The sequence below is a fragment of the Oxyura jamaicensis genome, chromosome 8, assembly GCF_011077185.1.
Source record: "Oxyura jamaicensis isolate SHBP4307 breed ruddy duck chromosome 8, BPBGC_Ojam_1.0, whole genome shotgun sequence".
Lineage (NCBI taxonomy): Eukaryota > Metazoa > Chordata > Aves > Anseriformes > Anatidae > Oxyura > Oxyura jamaicensis.
In genome coordinates, this window is record NC_048900.1 from 10,318,162 (window position 1) to 10,335,164 (window position 17,003).

General features: G+C 55.6%; 1 long non-coding RNA gene across 1 annotated transcript in view; it reads right to left on the reverse strand.

Annotated features, from left to right (window-relative positions):
* The window catches only part of LOC118170577, a 68,844-nt gene that overhangs the window by 44,881 nt on the left and 6,960 nt on the right, over positions 1 to 17,003 (reverse strand). The window contains exon 3 of the long non-coding RNA XR_004752788.1: positions 16,467 to 16,686. This is a non-coding gene — a long non-coding RNA (uncharacterized LOC118170577). The remainder of the gene's footprint in view (positions 1 to 16,466; positions 16,687 to 17,003) is intronic.

Genomic DNA, 17,003 nt, shown 5'->3' on the forward strand with positions numbered 1-17,003 from the left:
AGGGGGGCAAAGCAGGTGCCCCCCAGCCCCGGGAGCATTTTGTGGGTGTCACTTTGCTGCAAAAGCAGGGGTTTCCTTTGCAAGGTGTAAAAAAGGCCCTGCAAAGTAGCTGAGCCCACATCAAAGGCAGGGGAAGGGGAGAGAAGGGCTGGGGCAGAATAAATGGAAGACAACATCTGCGTGGGCAAGGTGGGAAGGGGGGGAGAGCTGATGCAAAAGCCATTTCTGGGAGGTGCAAGAGCCCCGCCGGCTCCATCCCCATCGTGCCAGCCGTGCCAGCTCTGGGTGGGCGCGAGGCTGACGCCGGTCCCGGGGCGGCGGCGCCGCTGGCAATATTGACAGCCAGAAGGATTGCTCATTTCCCACAGCCCCACAAGGTAAATTAAAAAAAGGAAAAGTCAAAGCTATCTCTGGCTGCTCGCACTCGGGGAGTCCCAGCTCAATACATCTTGGTTACTCGGCAAAGATGCTTATTAATAAACAAGAAAGGCAAAGTTAGTTCTGTGGGGTCCTTGGCGCAGGGCGCGCTCGTGTTGCAAAGGCTTTGTGGGGCCGGGGGCCTGGATAAAAGCTGAGGCTGAAGCCGAGCCTTCCCCACGTGGGTACGTTCCCCAAGCCTTCCCCACGCAGGCATCGTCCCATGGAAAGCTGTATCCTTGAGAAAAGGCAGCGTTTGCTTCGCCCAGCTACGTGACACCCTTTGCATCAACGCCGCCCCCCCCAAGCCAGCAGAAATACGGCAAAAATGCAGCGCTAGCTGCAAGCCAGGCACGAGAAAGGCTGCAGCCAGCAACCGTGGCAAGTCTGTGAAATTCTACCCACCGCAGAGCTCTGTTTCCAGGCTGACTTCAAGGCGGCAGAGACTGCACGAGTCGCACTGGTGGCCATGTGCCTTTTCTTCAAGCAAGGATTTCCTGCTGTTTTCTAACCTCAAGGCAAAAGAGAAAACATCCGTCCTTTCACCAGCTCGATTTCCATCCCAGATGAAGAGCCGGTCCCCTCCTCTCCTTTTTTTTTGGTCTCGCCGAGTGTCAGAAGATGTCCCTGAAGCGCTGCCTGGTGCTAGTGGGAAGCTGCTCAGCCAGGGACACCCAGATGCCGTCTGTCCAGGCTCTGCAGGAGAAGCCCCACTGAAAACCGGGGCTGAAAATCTTGCCTTGTTTCCCCAAATCATTCAGCGTTTGGGCTGGGGAGCTGCACAGCAGCTCGCGGGGCAGAGAACGGGCTGAGATGTGCCACCACGCTCCCGGTCCCTCCCAGCCTCTTTGCACCAGGTGAATTGTCACCTCTCCCTCCGGTGGGGACGCATCCAGAGCGGGCGGGGCAGGTGTCACCAGGCACAAGTTGAACCATAAGCACACAGCCCAATGCACGGACCCTCCTGCGCCTCCAGAGATGCTTTTAGTGACAGAAATGGTTGCCCCCCCAAATTGAAATCTCACACCAGTGAGCAGCGGCACCTGAAGAAGGAGCTCAACCTCTGCTGCGTGGTCTGCTGCTAATCCCACCTGTGCACCACGGGGCATCCCACAGCGATGCCATCTCCAGCTCTCCAGGCCCACCAGGAGCAAAGCTGCCCACAGCGGGGGCAGAACCGTGCCCCTTGCCCACCAGCTTCCTCCCAGCATTTTGTTTATTTTCCCTCCGCCGCACAAAACTCTGCGGCAGAGTGAAACGCATCCAAATCGCTGAGGCTGTGATTTTCGTGACACCGCTGCCTGGCTCATTTCTCTCCTGTCCTCTCACTTTTGTGAAGGTTAAAGGCATCCTTCCTCGGCGCCTGTCAGCCTGTTATCTGGGCTGGAACCAGCTACCCGAGCTCCACGAGGAATATTTTATGCAGATTCTCCGCTGCGCCTTGGACGGCTCATCAGTAACCGACCCGCTGCCGGTGCTGTGCGGTTTAATTTCCCCGTGCACCCCGGATTCCCCCCACGCCAGTGGGGTGAGGACACCTCCGGCTGCAGACGTGATTTCAGAGGGGGAAGGAAAGCCAACAGGATTCTCCAGGCAGAGGCACCGGCAGCTAAAAAAACACCACCTTTTAATGGGTGAGCAGAGCGCGGGGAGCGCAAGAATTAACAGGAGGCCCCGTGGTAGCGTTTTTACAAGTCCCCTGGCTGAGTGTTGGAGCCCTTTCGCCAAGGCATGAGCGAGCATCCCTGTTTTGGGGCTCAGGAGCACGCTCAGCTCCTCCAGGGACTGCCGGGCTTCGGCAGCAGATGGATCCAGGCAACGAAGCCCGTGCCCGAACACCGAGTCAGGAGGACTCTGGACCCATCCACAAGAGGCCGTGGCCGTGCCTCCCTGAGATGCTTAATTCGATGCGATGGCGCCCAGTCCCAGCCTGAGAGCAACGGCGAGGAGAGAGAAACTCTTTCTGCTGCTTCACGAGATCTCCAAAGGGGCCGGGCAGGCTTTTTGCTGAATCAGGCATTGCTTTGTGCTCCCGCCGCTGGCGGGCGGCCAGATGCGCACCATATTGCACGAGCCGGGTGATTTGGCAACGGCGCGATCCGGTGCTGCTCGCCCCCGCTTCAGACCCGACTCATCCCGTGGGGTGAGTGGGTAATGCGCAGATCTGGTGTTAATTAACGGGAAACCACAGCCGCAGGCAGCGATCTGTCATCCTCTTTTGGATGCAGCTTGCGGCTGCTAACAGCACCCCCCCGGGTCCCCCGGCCCATCCCCACGCCCGGGCACGGTAACCACTGGCTCTTTAAGCATCATCTCCAGGAGCTCCCGGGCACGCCTCTGCCCCGAAGCACCGGCCAGGCATCAGTAGGATGGCCCTGCTCTGCTCTGGGAGCAGTCAGCTCTTGTCCATGTCTCCATCCGTGGCACGGCAGCGCCCACGGAGCCAGAGCTCGCGCTGCCGACAGCACCGAGAGCAGCGCCCAGGCAGCGCCAAAGGCTTTGGAAAAAATCTCCCAGGCTCCAGAGGAAAAGGTGGTGCTGGTACCCCGAGTGCCAGAGATGAAGCAATTTACTGAGTCAATTGTCTTTTTTCCAAGGACAAACGTGTGATAGGAGATCTCCAGGTCTGCTGGCACGCCGCGAGCTCCGGGCCGTCAGCCCTTTCGCTGCCTCCACTCATCCGTCAATAAACCCCGTGCCCATTCAGGCCGCAGAAATGGGGAGGGATGCTTGCTGTCTACCCAGCACGGATGAAATCCCACGCTGCCCAGGCGATGCTTACCCAAGACTGCCCACTAGAAGTGCCGAAATTCCCAATCACCACTCACAAAGCCCTCCAAAGCCAAGCAGGAGGGGACAATAAACCGCAGGGACGTTACTTGGTCCTGAAGTCCGTGCAAGAGGGGGTGTGAGCAAGGCAGGACCTCACTCTGGGATGGGACTTCACACGTCTCCCTGCTCCACGAAATGTTGCAGTGGGATGACCACACGGTGCCAAAACAAAGAGCGAATTCCCTCCAGCACGCAGGGAAGGTGTGAGATGTTCGCTCGGTGGAGGTCAGCGAATGGTGCTGGTGGGAGGGCAAGAGGGACTGCGCCTCCTGAACTGCAGCACGTGCTGCCACGGGGTGATGCTGGAGAGATTCAAACAGAGAATGGACATTTTTAAGGAGACGAACATCCACAGTCATCTTATATTTTTTTGGAAGGACACAAAGCCTTTCTGTTCATGCTAGCCTCCAACAGCAGCCCTGGAAGGGGAAAGGCACAGATTATCCAAAAGGTGCTCATTCTGGGACAGAATAGTTGTTTTTTTTTTTAACACTTCCTGCAGGGCATATTCCTGGGACCTGCTGGAGAAGGGACACAGCCAGAGGAATAACCCAGCGTGACCGTCAGTGCCACAGCTGCCCTCGTGGCCCTCTGCACAGCACCACGGCCGGTGCTCCTGCTCACGGGGAAGCACGAGTTTGAGCTCAGGATCAGGCCCTCGGGGCAGGCGCTTGCTTCCAGGAGGGCTCAGAGATGTTGGTGGTGCTTTGTTACGGGTGGGGAGCAAGGCAGGAGACGCTAGGGAGGGCATCCGCCTTCCCTGTAACCTACATCCCAGGCTTCTCCCTTTCCCCCACCAAGTGCCTGGGAGAAAAACTGGGAGCGGACCTTTGCGAGCGCAGAGCAAACCAGCTAATTTAAACCAATTATCCACCAGCTAATTAAAACCATCTCCGTGTCCTAGAAAGGCGACCGGCCAGGTGCTCGGCTCCAGCATCTCGTCAAAGCCCCGCGTCCCGCGGCGGCCCCCGTCCCGTGCCCCACGCACAGCATCTCCCCGGTGCCAGCCCGGCCGTCCCCCTGCCGCCTCGGCACCGCCGCGTACCTGAGGCACCGGCTGTGCTGTACGGAGGCTCCAGTTTCCAACCGGTTGTGTCTTTCCATGCAAACTCATTAGACACTATTTACACCCGCTGCAGCTGTGCAGAGAGAGGTTCTGAACTCTGGCATTCTACAGTAGGCTTTGTTTCTCATTTACATTTGCATATTAAAGTGTTTGCCTGAAATAGGCTATTGAAATTAATTCAGGATTAATTGGTGTCTTTATCTCATTAGGACAATCTAATTTAAGGATGATGAAATTGTTTAGCCTCCCGTTTGCATAATTAGATTGCTTTGAATTGCTGTCATTATTGTGCTCTTTAGCATCATCTGTAGGCCTCAAACAGACAAGAGTTTCAACCTCATAAAGACCAATCATGTGTTACAGCAGAGAGCTGTTAACCCCTTTTAACCCAAACTCCCTCCAACCCGCGCCGCACAAAGGAGCGGAGCCTCGGAGGCTCGGCGGGGAGGCCGAGGTCCCCTCACCCCCTGTAAGGCCCCGTCCCCTCCTTCCCTTTACACGCTCGGGGCGGCGAGGTGATGGCCGCGCTCCTCCTGGCTTGGCAGCAAGGAGGAGGACGGCGGCTCTCCTGGAGGGCGGTGAAGCCCTGCGGGGGCTCAGCACCGGGCGCGTGGGATGCTGAGAGCAGAGCCACAAGTGATCGCCCTCCCTCTCGTGTCACTGGGGGGGGAACGTGTCCTCCAAATCCCTACGGGATTGAGCCACAGCTCAAAGGGATGCTCGCGGCCACGGATCCTGCAGTGTTTTGTCCCCCTCCAAGGACTCCCCAACCTCTGTCTCCTTCTTTGCCATGTTGGAGGCTGTTCCTGAACCTCCAAGCAAGGAGCGTCCCCCAGGACATAGCCCCTGGGTCTGGTACCAGCACACCCCTTCAGATGGGTCTCCTCTCCCACGTGCACACACCTACACACTTGCCCGTCCCCAGGTGATGGGAGCGTGCATGGAGGTGTAGGAGGAGGTACCACCACCGCCTGCGTGGTCCAGGGAAGGACAAAGGGACACAGAAGTGGCACTGAGGCTAGATCTCCACATGGGATTATCTTTCGACTTAAACTCACCCTGTGCTGCAAGGGCTGCCCTGATGCTACAATGGAGCCATGCCAGCCCCACACAGGGCTCAGCCTCCTCCCTGGGGCAGCAGGGACGCCCAGGAACTTCCAAGACAGCGGTGGAAGAAAGAGACCACGATGAGAAAGCACTCACAGGATGGCTGTGCCCAGGGACTGGCATCAAGGCGTGCGTCCCCAGACGTTTAGCACGTACCCCAAAACACCATGAGGGCCTGGATGACAGGGGTGGCATCTGCCACGTGCTGGCCAAAAGCTGCGGCTGTCCTGAGGACCACTGCATGTTCCCTGCAGGCAGCCCCTGGCAGTGCCACCTCCCGCACCTCCTGCCCACCCAGGGGACACGGGCACCTCAGGACACGGGGGCTGAAGTCAGACAGCAGTGAGTATTTCAAGCCAGCCCTGGTTCCCAGCAGTGGGTGCCAGTTCAGCATCCTGACCTACAACCTCCCCGTGGGTCTCTCCATTAAGCCCCAACCCGCTGAGCCACGCAGACCATCCAAACCCGCGTCTCCGAAGCGTTGCTACACGACAAAGCACCACACGGCCTCGTAACCGGCTTCCTTGCTAGCAAGGAGGACCACGGCCTCGCGCGTCCCTCCCCGCGCCGGGCCAAAGCAGCTTTCCAGATGGCTGCCAGAAGCCAAGAGCCACCAAAGAGCCCCGAGGTGCTCCCCGGGCACCGAGAGCAGGCCGGGGGTGGAGGTGGCAGCTCCTGGGGATGCTCTCCGTCTGTCCTGGCCCAGCTCGAGGCGCGAGAGCTGCTTCTCATTAGCGGGCGGCGGACTCCAGCGGCGGGGGCTGCGCCAGGCAGGCTGCTTCGCCAGTCGCTTCACGTATCCTAACATCTGGTTGTGTCTCATCACCGTGCAAATTTATGACCCTGGAAACAACATGTTGATGATGCGCAGGGAAGAGGAGCCGGAGCTGCAATCCTGCGTCCGAGCGGGGACGGGGGGAATCGCCACCGAGGACAGCGGGGGGTGGAGGAGGTGAGGACGGGCAGGCCCGCGGGGGACGCCAGCGCCTGGCGATGCAGCACGGCGACGTTTTTCCCTCTGTCTCTGTCTCTCTTCTGGGAAAAATGCAAATTCAGCAACAGCCAACTTTGCGCAACTTCATCTCGGGGAATTGCCGACTTCCAAACGAGCCAACAAACGGGAAAAGTTAGAGGGAAAAAAAATGCAACGTTTCATTTGAATGCTTTAGAAAGGAACAGTGACTAGCCAGTTGCACTTTCCGTTTTATGGTTAAAATTACAGAGATGTTTCAAGTGATTTGAAATGAAAATGACAGATCGCGTCTCAGGTCCTCCAAAGAGGGTTTTGTTTGCCTGCAGTAAGTAAATGCTTTAATATTTTTTCCAGAGATCAAATATAGCAGCTGAACCAGAACAGAGCTGGACCTGGGAAATCTTGTTTGCAAGTTCACACCAAAGATGTTTTAAGAAAACATTTGCAGTTTAGCCCAACCAAGTGTTTTTAGTTTAGTCAGATTTGCTTTGCTGGAGCTGCAGTGGGAAAGAAAGGAATCCAGCTCTTGCCATCGCGGTTAGGCAACTGAAGATGAAAAAACCCTAAGAGATGCTGAAAGAGGAAGGTGTGGAGGAGCTACATCAAGCTTATCTGAAACCTTCCGTCCTACTACAAGTTTTTAGGCCCTTGGTACTGCTACCAGGCTCCTCAGCGCATGGCAGAGGCCAGTATCGGCGTGATGCCACATCCATGCAGATCAGCACACGTGTACCTAGCGCAAGGCAGGACGGGGAGCAGAGCGAAGGTCCTCACCAAAAGCCAGGACGCTGTCCAAGAGAGATGTCAAGTTTCTTCCCTTGGCCGTCCAACAGCTGCGGAGCACGAGGGCTGACCGGGAAGCAGTGAGCAGGACGGGAGCAGCCCAGGTCCCACGGGGCCACAGGCAAACGTGGTTTGAACTGGTAAAAAAAAAAAGGCACTGCTCCTCAAATGAGGTGAAGCACAACTGGAGCAAGTCTGGAGGGGAGAGAGACGAGGCTGGCTGGAGGTCTGGGAAAAATAACAGAAGAGGGAAGGGGATGTATGACACAAACATGCCTTCAAATACACCAAGCACCAAGAACACGGTGGCAGCACCGGCGTTATCTACCCAGCCTCCCAGCTGTGCTGTTTGTGGCCTGTGTGGCTTTGCCATGGGTGCGCAGCTCCTGGCAGGGATGTCTGAGCCCAGCTCTTGATGGTTTCGGTGCACATGGGTGTGACGGGCACCAGCACTAGGACTGTGTCATAGCAGGTGGTTGTGTCACCTCCCGATTCGGAAGAGAGGACGTGAGGGAGATAGCTGCTGGAAGGACTAGAGATGAACCTCTAGGAGATCAAAACCAGTGCTGGAGTCCCGCGGAGGAGATAAGAGGAGCAGGAGGTAACTCGCCGTGCTGGAGAAGCTCGCAGGGAATGACGGCTGCTTTTTCCCCCAACATCAATCACTGAGCAGCAAGTGCAGCAGCTCCCTTTTAAAATATCCTGCGAGGATTTGGGGAGTACAGAGCAGCGAGCCCTTCACCTAGCTCCCGGGTTAAACTACCTGGGGGTACGCATGGGCAATCTCAGCTCCGGCACACCACGGAGCCACAAGACTCGCTCCCATTACCGAGGACCACCCTGTGTCAGAAGGACAAGCACGCCTCTGTTGTCCACAGGAGCCCAGTCATCATGACAGCAACAGCAGAAGGCAAAACACTTGCCAGAAATCATGCAAAGTTTCCAGAAGCCTTCGACCAGAGGCCCTCATGAGTTTTAAATACTCTCTGGCGGAGAGGCAAAACGCTGTCAGGAAACCCCAGCTGGTTACGGGCGGGTGTAAGCGTGCTAGTACGAGGCAGCCAGCTTTCAGCGGCACATCAAGCCGTGACCACCAGCAAACATCTGCAGCCAGGAGCCACAAAGGAAAACGCAGGTCTGCGAGGAACAACCACGCTGGCTTTGGGGAGCGACTCACAACCCTTTGGTGGTCCTACAGAAGCGCCTGCCCGCCCTGCAGCACCTCCCTGCGCCGTGGCTCCAGCCACACCGCTGGACGAGGAGCAAAACGCCGTGTATCTGGAGGGGCCTCGCTGTCCCATGGCTCAGTCCCCACTTGCACCAGGAGCAAGGTGCAGATCTGCAGGTACCCGAACTTCTCCAGCCCACGTGCTCCAGCCAGAATGGTGCCGCTCCTTCTCCCGATTGTCTGCTTGTAGGAAGCTTTTTAGGAAAAGATATTAAAAGCAAAAAGAACCAGCATTACAGCATTTGAGGTCAGGCAAAGCATTTTCTTCAGCCTTGGGAATGTGAAAGACAAATGCGAAAAAAAAAAACCACAAAGTTTCAATACAAAAGTCTTTTTGAAAAGAAAAATCAGATGGTCCCCTTGAGCAACGCCAAAACAAAAAGGTAGGACTTCTTCTAAGTTCATGCACGCGTGCACACATTTATATACACACACCACCGCATGCAGCATTTTTCCCCCGTTAAAACGAGCCCAGCAAAACCCAAGTGAACGGGGAGCCCTCCCTGGGCAATGACGAGTGGGGAGATCTGTTGCTGTCACTGCAAGAAGCGAGGGATTTCACCATTAGCCGGAGCCGTTCCCAGCCTCCCGGCTCAGCCACGTGCCCGAGCACCGCGGCCACGTGTCCCCGTCCCAGCCACGTGCCCCAGCAGGGTCCCAACCCCAAGCGAGCGGCTCCGACGCGCGGCGCAGGACTCCTGACCCATGTAGGTTATCGGTCCCATCGCCACCCAGCCTGGGTTTCCCGGTGCCAGTCAGGCCTCTCCTTTGATCGGTGTTATAATCAGATACAGCGCTCCAGCATGGATTATTAAGTTTTAACAGTTGACACATCATTTCTGATACCGTAATCTGGCAGCACTTTACAATAAGTGACAGGTCCTCACTAATTCCTTTTGTATTCACTGTAGCAACGTTAATCATGAGTGATGAACTTTGCGTATTCATATGGATGTAATAGGCAGTTCCCAAGGACTGAGACTGTAATTTAGCTTTAACCTAATGGGCACTGATTGTAACAATAAGTAATTATGTCAGCTAAATGCAGTGTTGATGGCAATTGATGACAGCAGCGAAAGCCACGACACCATTTTGGAACTAAACTCGGAATAGTCATTTGTAAAGCCGTAACGGCCAAGACGAGGAACAATGTGTCCTCTCCTGTGTATCCTATCATCCAGCTACCTCCGGGCTGGCGAGGACGGGCCCAGCCGTGACAAACACCCTGTCAGCTCCCTGCTTTACCGCACGGCATCTCGTTGCGGGGCGGCCAAGAACCCATCCTGCGAGATGGATGGGGCTGGCGGCGCCCCGAAGCTCGGTAAGGGGAGGGAAGGCGCCGTGGCTGGGAACTTCCACGAGATGCTGGGATCGGTTCCCTGGACCTCCTCCAGCTCCTTGGGGCTACTCGCAGAGTGCTGGCCAGGTGTCACCCAATGCCAGTGTCGCCCTGCCAGGGAGCAAGGCTTGCCACAGCCCCTGGCTCCGTACCCAGACAGCGAAGGCTGTAGTGGACAGGAGACCACCGCTGACCTCGGAGACACCCAAATACAAGCACAGGCCTGGGATGCGGGCTGGATAACCCGAAACACACCACGTACATCCACAGAAAGATGCTATTCTGTTACCTAGAAGGGCTGGCGCGACCTCTTTTTTGGTTAGAGAGGCAGAACCAGGCTGGGATATCTTTAAGCTGGAGTATTTGGATTGCTTTTAGAATGGGGGAGCACAGCAAAGTCATTACAATAATCTTGTTAATGACAGTAATAAGACTGTAAGTGCCGGTGTCATCTTGAAAAAGTGATTTGTGCTGCCAATAAGAGTCCTGGTTTGCTTTAATCATTAATGTGGTCAAAAATGCTTCGAAAACACGAAGTAGGTATAATGAGGTAGAAAGGACATCTGCAAGGGAACGGTCTGGGGGCTCCTGCACGACAACATCCCTGCCTCTGCCAGCCTGTGCCTCCCTTGATGTGAGCAGGACCTTTGGGAAGCCAGCACCAAGCACTTTTTTTAAAACACATTGTATTACAACTTGAGTGCTGTCCTTTACTTCCAATTAATTTCCTAAATTTCAAGGCTTTTTCTTTTGTCTTTTGGGCCGGGGCTGAGCGAGTGAAGTTGAGATCAGCCCTAACTCCTTTAGATCTTGTTAAGGACTTCCAGCGGTTGGATAAATGCCTCCTGGTGCTCCGTTAAGCTCGTGTCAGTCTTTCTAATTGCTCCTTAGTGCGGCCACAGCCTCTGCGCGAGCGGTGGGCCCACAGCTGCCTGCAGACCTCCCTCCCTGCCCAGGGGAGCTGCCAGGGCAAAAAAAAGGGCAACGCCGACCTTCAGGAGGCTGCCGGATGCTCTTGGCACCATGGCCATGGCAGTCCAGAGCAAGACGAGTCCCTCCTACCCCTGAAAGGTCACGGGGCTGTTAGATTTCCCAGCTGATGCAACTATGTGCAATATCTTGGGTTTGTTTTACAGCTGGCTGTGATTACTAGCAAACAGGGAGACCCAGCTGGAGCTCGAGCTGTGCAGAAAGTGGGTTTCTTTACTAAACTCCTCCTGCCCAGGGTGTCCTGGCTATCACCCCACCGCAGCTGTGATGAAGGCAGGGGCCTCAGCCACCCTCTTTGGTGTCCGGCTCCCTTGGGAGCTCGCACAAGAGGTGAGCCGAGCCCTGGCAGCTGCACCTAAGGACAGGCAGCCCAGCACCATTTCCACTGGTTCAGCAAGTGGAAGCACATTTTTCAACTGAACAGATGCATCAGCAGGGTTTTGGTGGACTCCCGGGACCCCAAAAGCTCCATGATTTGCACTTTTAAAAGAGATTAACCCAGTGCCATCCCACGGTGAACGCGCAGGCAGATAAAGCAAGCAGTGCACTTGATGCTCTTTTTGATGACCACGTTCAAAGCCAAAAATAGCTGTCAAAGTCCCTGAGCGTGAGAGATTGGGTAAAATGCCCCAGATGAAGGTGTTACTGATGGAAACACAGAAGTGGGGAGCTACAGGCAAAATGCCCCCAGCAATTACAGCCGTGCCACCGCGGGGCCGCGCTGCTCTTGGTGCCATGCAGCCGGCTGACCTGGAGCAAGCAGCAGCCCTCACCAGCTCAAGAAATGCATCATGTGCTGCCACCAGGGAGGTGGGAAGCTGAGAAAGGGACGCTGCAAGCAGATTGGCATGCCTTGGTATGCACAGAGCAGCAGCATCGTGCCTGGGCCTGCTACCCCGGCACCAGCCGCAGCATTTGCAGCCACCACAGACAGGTGCGGTGGCTGCAGCATCCAGCTCTGGGAGTGTATTTAAGCATCTCTAACCACGTGTGCCGGCCCGATGCTTCTGACAGCACCCCTGCGCTCATCCCGCCGCTTGCAGCCCTCTGGGTCCATGCCTGATGGATCCGTGTCCATCCAAAAGCTCTCGGCCGCTCGCTGCCTTCGCCATGGTGATGCTGCCCGGCCGGTGCGAGGCGGAGGGGGGACCCAATTAATGCTCATCACTGCCCAGGCGTGGGCCAGGCCTGTGTCAGAGCAAGCAGTGACAGATCAGATGCGATGCCTGCACCAGCCGGGCGCTCGGGGAGGCTGGCAGCCTGCGGCCAGCGGTGCCGAAAGCACGAGCCCTCCGCAATTAGCGGCACCAAGGCGCGTCCCCTGCCCATGTCAGCAAGGAGAGGAGGAAGCAGCCAGGTGCTGAGCAGCGGGCAGGATCTGTGCTCCAGCCAGGCTCCGGGTGAGGGGCTCCTGCACAGGGAGGTTTTCCAGCAAACCCCGCCTGGCAGCAGCCTGAGACCTGCGCTAGTGACAGCGGCTTGTCACACGCTGCACTGTGCCCCCTGCAGCAGATGTGACAGCCCCGAAGTAGCTGGATACCCCCTGTGTGCCTGCTCCTCTTACCCAAAAGTGACGAGGGGGACAGGTAATAAAGGTCCAGGCCAAATCCTCCGTGCAGAGCTGCTGGTTCGAGCTGGCTCAGGACGCTCAGCCCTCCCTGCCAGCTTCGGTCTCAGTAACAGGCACCGCAGCGCAGCATGCCACGCACCCCAAATGCTGTCAGGAGAGCCCCACACCGCCTCCATGCTGCCCCACGGGCTCCTTCTCCTGCTTGTTGAGAGGGGAAACCGAGGCACAGCTCAGCATCCCCCAGTGCACCCAGGGAGCCATCCTGGGAGCAGCGACACAGCCCAGCTCACCAGGGCAGGCGGTGAAGGCTCAGCTTCAATTTCCAAGTCTGACCACATCTCCTGGCCACCCGGAGGGCTTCCTCCCAGGCGGTCTTCACCCAGCTAAAGCCAAGCCTTTCCCTCACCACGAGCCCTCTTCGGTGCTGGTGCTGATTGCAAACCCCTCAATTACTCTGCAGCCCCAATTACACTGTAGAAAGGAGCTGCGGTGGTGACAACAGAACAGTGAGCAGGAATAGCACCGAGCTGCCTGCGGCAGGGACGGGGCCACGTGAGCAGCCCTGCCTGCACACCAGTGTTGGCAGCCGGAGCACGGGGACAGACAGAGGGGACAGGAGAGAGCACCGAGGCCAGCAGCAGTGACCAGACCGCAGCTGGTCTCTCATTATTGCCCTGAATTCCTCCTTCACATCAAATGGAAGCAGTGGGCACAGCTGTAGGCTAGATCCAGGCTCTCTCATCCTTGTTTTATTCCGTGTCTGTTCCAGCTCCCTGCCTGGGAAGGCTCTGAGGATTTCTGTTTTCTCACAGCTCTGTAGCAAACCATCATTTGGTACCAGGAGGAGAGAGACGGATTCCCATCGTGGCATGGCGTTGTTTCTGATTGTCATGAGCCCTGACCTTCTGCTGTTCTTTAAACCCCAGGAGATGTGTCTGATGGCCAAGGAGAGAGTGCGTACCAAAAATTCAGCCTCTCGGTGTTGGAGACAGAGCTCCAAGGCAAAATTTGTCACTGATATGGAACCTCCTTCTCCCCGTGTTCACCTCCCCACTGCCATGCAGGAGGCCTCCCTGACAAACCTCAGCACCAGCGCAGACCTCGCTGAGGTGGCACCAGCTTTCCAGCAAGGGGGATGCTCTGCCCGAGCAGGGCAAGCAGCTGAAGCGCCGTCAGGGGAGACAAAGGAGCCTGGCAAACTTTGAGAAATGCCTCTCATTATTTACAGAATGACACAGGAAAACTTCAGCCTGAAACAAGAAAGGCAATTAGTTTCCTGTACGGAAACAAAGAGACATCTGTGCCAAGTATGCTAACATATACACAGGGGGCAGGTATACAGTACATGAGGAATTTCTTCCATCTGCAAATCCAACCCCAAATTCTCAAGTCAATCTTGAGTACTACGACGCTCAGCAATCCTCTTAAAAGTGTCCAGATGCTTTAATAACTTAATTCTAATCTTCTCAAACACCATTTTCCATTTAACTGCTGAAGCACTGGAAGAAGACAGTGTGGCCAGGACTGGAGTCACGGTGCGGAATAGCACGCCTGGCTTGGAAGGCAAAGAAGCCCAGGCTGGTTCTGTTGACGCCAAAATCATCGTGGGGTTTGCAGGATGGAGCAAGGCCACCGGGACTTGGAGATCATGAAGGTGAAATACACAAACCACACGCTCTCTCGTCTGTGCTGCTGGGTCTGCTCTGTGCTGCTGAGGTCCAGCCTGGTGGCCTCAAAGGTGGACACTGAAAATAGGAAGCACTGACTTCTTGTGGTGGGCTGGGCAGTTGGGCACGTAGCTCCGCCTGGGCCAGGTGCAGCCAGACCCCACCACCCATGACAGCTTGAGTTTGTGCTACAATGCTTAAAAAGTAAATAAAAATTAAAGATCAACCCACAAACCTGAGGTCTCAGTTAATCGAAAATGGGGGAATCTCCTCCCAGAGGCCCGGAGGTTTCGGTGGGTAAGATGGGCGCCAGCAGGATGGGGAGGACTCCGCATCTTCAGAGGGCTGCAGTGTTCAGCTGGACCAAGCCACGGCCAGCCTGCTGGGAAAGCCCCGCTCCCAAGGAGAGGCTGCACAGAAGGTATCCAGGGGTCTGGAGACCCAAACAACATTTTGGTAAGTCTGGCCTTAAAACGGGCTCCCCCCCACGCTGCGCTGAACGGGCACAACCCAGCCTCGCTGCACAGCACCTGCCATCCCCAGCCCCCGCTCCTGACGGATTACTCCAGCCTTCCCATCTCAGGCAGCTACCTTTTAAGACAACGTTTTCTCCAGATTGTTTTAAACAAGCGAGGAAATTTTGGTGACACTTTAATACATAAAGTGCTTCCTATTTTCTCTGTGCCAAGGAGCAGTGCTTTCTAACACACTTTCTGAGTTAACATCAGGTGTTAAACAGACGCACGCATTGTTTGAGCAGGAGCCCACGTTTTATAATAGGCTTTCTATCTAACAGCTTGATATAGCCTCTTCCATTAAGCATTTATTGCTAATGCATTGTAAAGTGTAACATGCTATATATGCTATTAAAGAATGAAGCTGCCAGGTACTCACCCCTCAATAATGAAACGCTTATGAACGGGAACCTTAGGTTAAGGAGTTGTGAATTGAGTTTAATCTCGAAGAGATCATCCAGCGCTCTGCCAGAACGCTGTGGCACGCTGTCAGCACGAGGGCTCAGACCCGAGCCCCCCAGAGAGGAGCTCCTTGGCTTCGCTTTGGAGAAGACCCTGGTGAAAACGCTCCCCTATAGCAAGAGTTTGGCTCAGTGCCTCCTAGGGACCTGCGGCTTGATCGCGCGTGGTCAAGGTCATGTTTCATGGTGGAGGTCACCATAAGGTGGGAAGAAGTGGCTGTCACCACGCTGGGGGGCACCAAAGGAAACAAAGGTGGGGACCTGAGAGCAGAGCCATCACGGCAAGGTGATGGCAGCCACCTCTGCAGAGGGGTGGTGGCAAGGCAGGGAGGACACCCCATGGGATGGGACACGCATGCCCCTGGACTCTAGGGCACTGGGTCCCACACCCCTAAGGGTGGTCCTAGCAAACCCAGTGGCTGTGTCCCTAGTCCAGATCCTTGCTAGAGGACCCCCAGATCACCACACGTGCTGGTTATTGACTCTCTAATAATTCAATATAAAGCCCAATCATTAGAAACCCTTTTAGATGAGATACATCTCCACCTGAGCACTATCATAATTTTTTCCTTACTATCCAACAAAAAAAAAGCCATTAACCTTCTTAAAACATGGAGCAACCCCCTTCCCGTGGCAAGAAGGTTTTCTTAGCCCAGATAAGTGAGCACTGGGCACGAGGAGCATCGACCTACCACCCCAGGGTTCAGCCACAAAGGCAAGCAGCTTCACGGCTGCTCCTTTGGCAACAGAAATCGTCTTGATCCCTTCCCTCCTGCTGGCCTCACCCTCCCAGGGATCTATTTATACACACGCTGCCACACAGCAATTCTTGCCTTCGTTTCTTTTCCCTGTTTATGAGATGCTGAAAAAGCAGGCCACAAGTCTCCAAAAACCATTGCCCTGCAAACGCTACAGCGGGGTCTTGGATCAGCCAGTGCCGAGAGATGTCTCTGCTAGAAGATAGGAGAGGAACTTCTGGTTGGTGCAAGAGACTGACCATTTCCTACACCCACCCCCCGCATTCAGTGGTGATGGGGCACGCAGTTCCCACATACGCCCTTGAGCGTTTATTTTTATTGGGGTGGGAGTGACCTGGGGCTGGGCCACTGGCTTCATCCAACGACAGAGCTAAGTGACAACCCCCGGAGCTGAGTGACTTCTCTGGAGTGAGCCAAGTGGCGAGGTATTTTGGATGGTCTGGTTTTTAGTACCCAGTTTATGGTGAGGAAGCCAAGTCCCATGCCTGTTTGCTCTCCCTTCACATTACTGGTGGTTGCCTCAGCCGGAGTTGAAGCTGAAAATACCCACATAGTTATTCAGGAGAGCTTCAACACAAGGTAACAATTACGTCGGGGTTCCTCCTGCCCAGCCAGCCCTTGAGCACCCAAGATATGCCACCTGAGGACAACTTGAGTCTTGGGAGGGAGGAATGGCAAGGGGCAGCTGCGAGGTCTCCACAGAGCCACAAGAGAAGCAGTAAAGGCGCATCAGGACAGACTTCGGGGACAAAACACATACCTCAAGGAGCTGGTGCAGTTTCTGGTGGTGTCCCCTGATGCTGCTGGAAGACCCAAGGACTCACAGGGACAGGCACAAGTGAAGAGGGAGATCCCACCTGGGGTCCTCCACTGCTCTGGGAGCTGCTCTTGTCCATGCTTACCGAGGTTCTCCTTGGCCTGACAGCAGCAGGGGGAGTTCGGTCACACACGTGTGCAGCTGCTTCCATCAAACAGGGCACCTACATTTACAGACAGACACATGTTTGGAAGAGCTGGAGAAGAGAAACCCTCTCATCACCTGCAAAATCACCCATTGCTCTGCCCCCATTTAGAAGAAACCTCCACAGCCAGCTGTGGCTGCTCCTTGTCCTGGAAGTCAGGCCAAAAAAACCACAGAGGTTCCCCCCGCCCTGCCCCTTGCTTTAGGTGACACGTTTTCAGAACTTCTTCCAAGTTTTTGCAAATGAGGAGGGAAAAAGTTCAGCTCAGGCTGAGGGCACTCAGGTCAGTGCCCTCAACACTCACAGAGGGGAGCTCAGAGGGGCTCGCTCCTCTT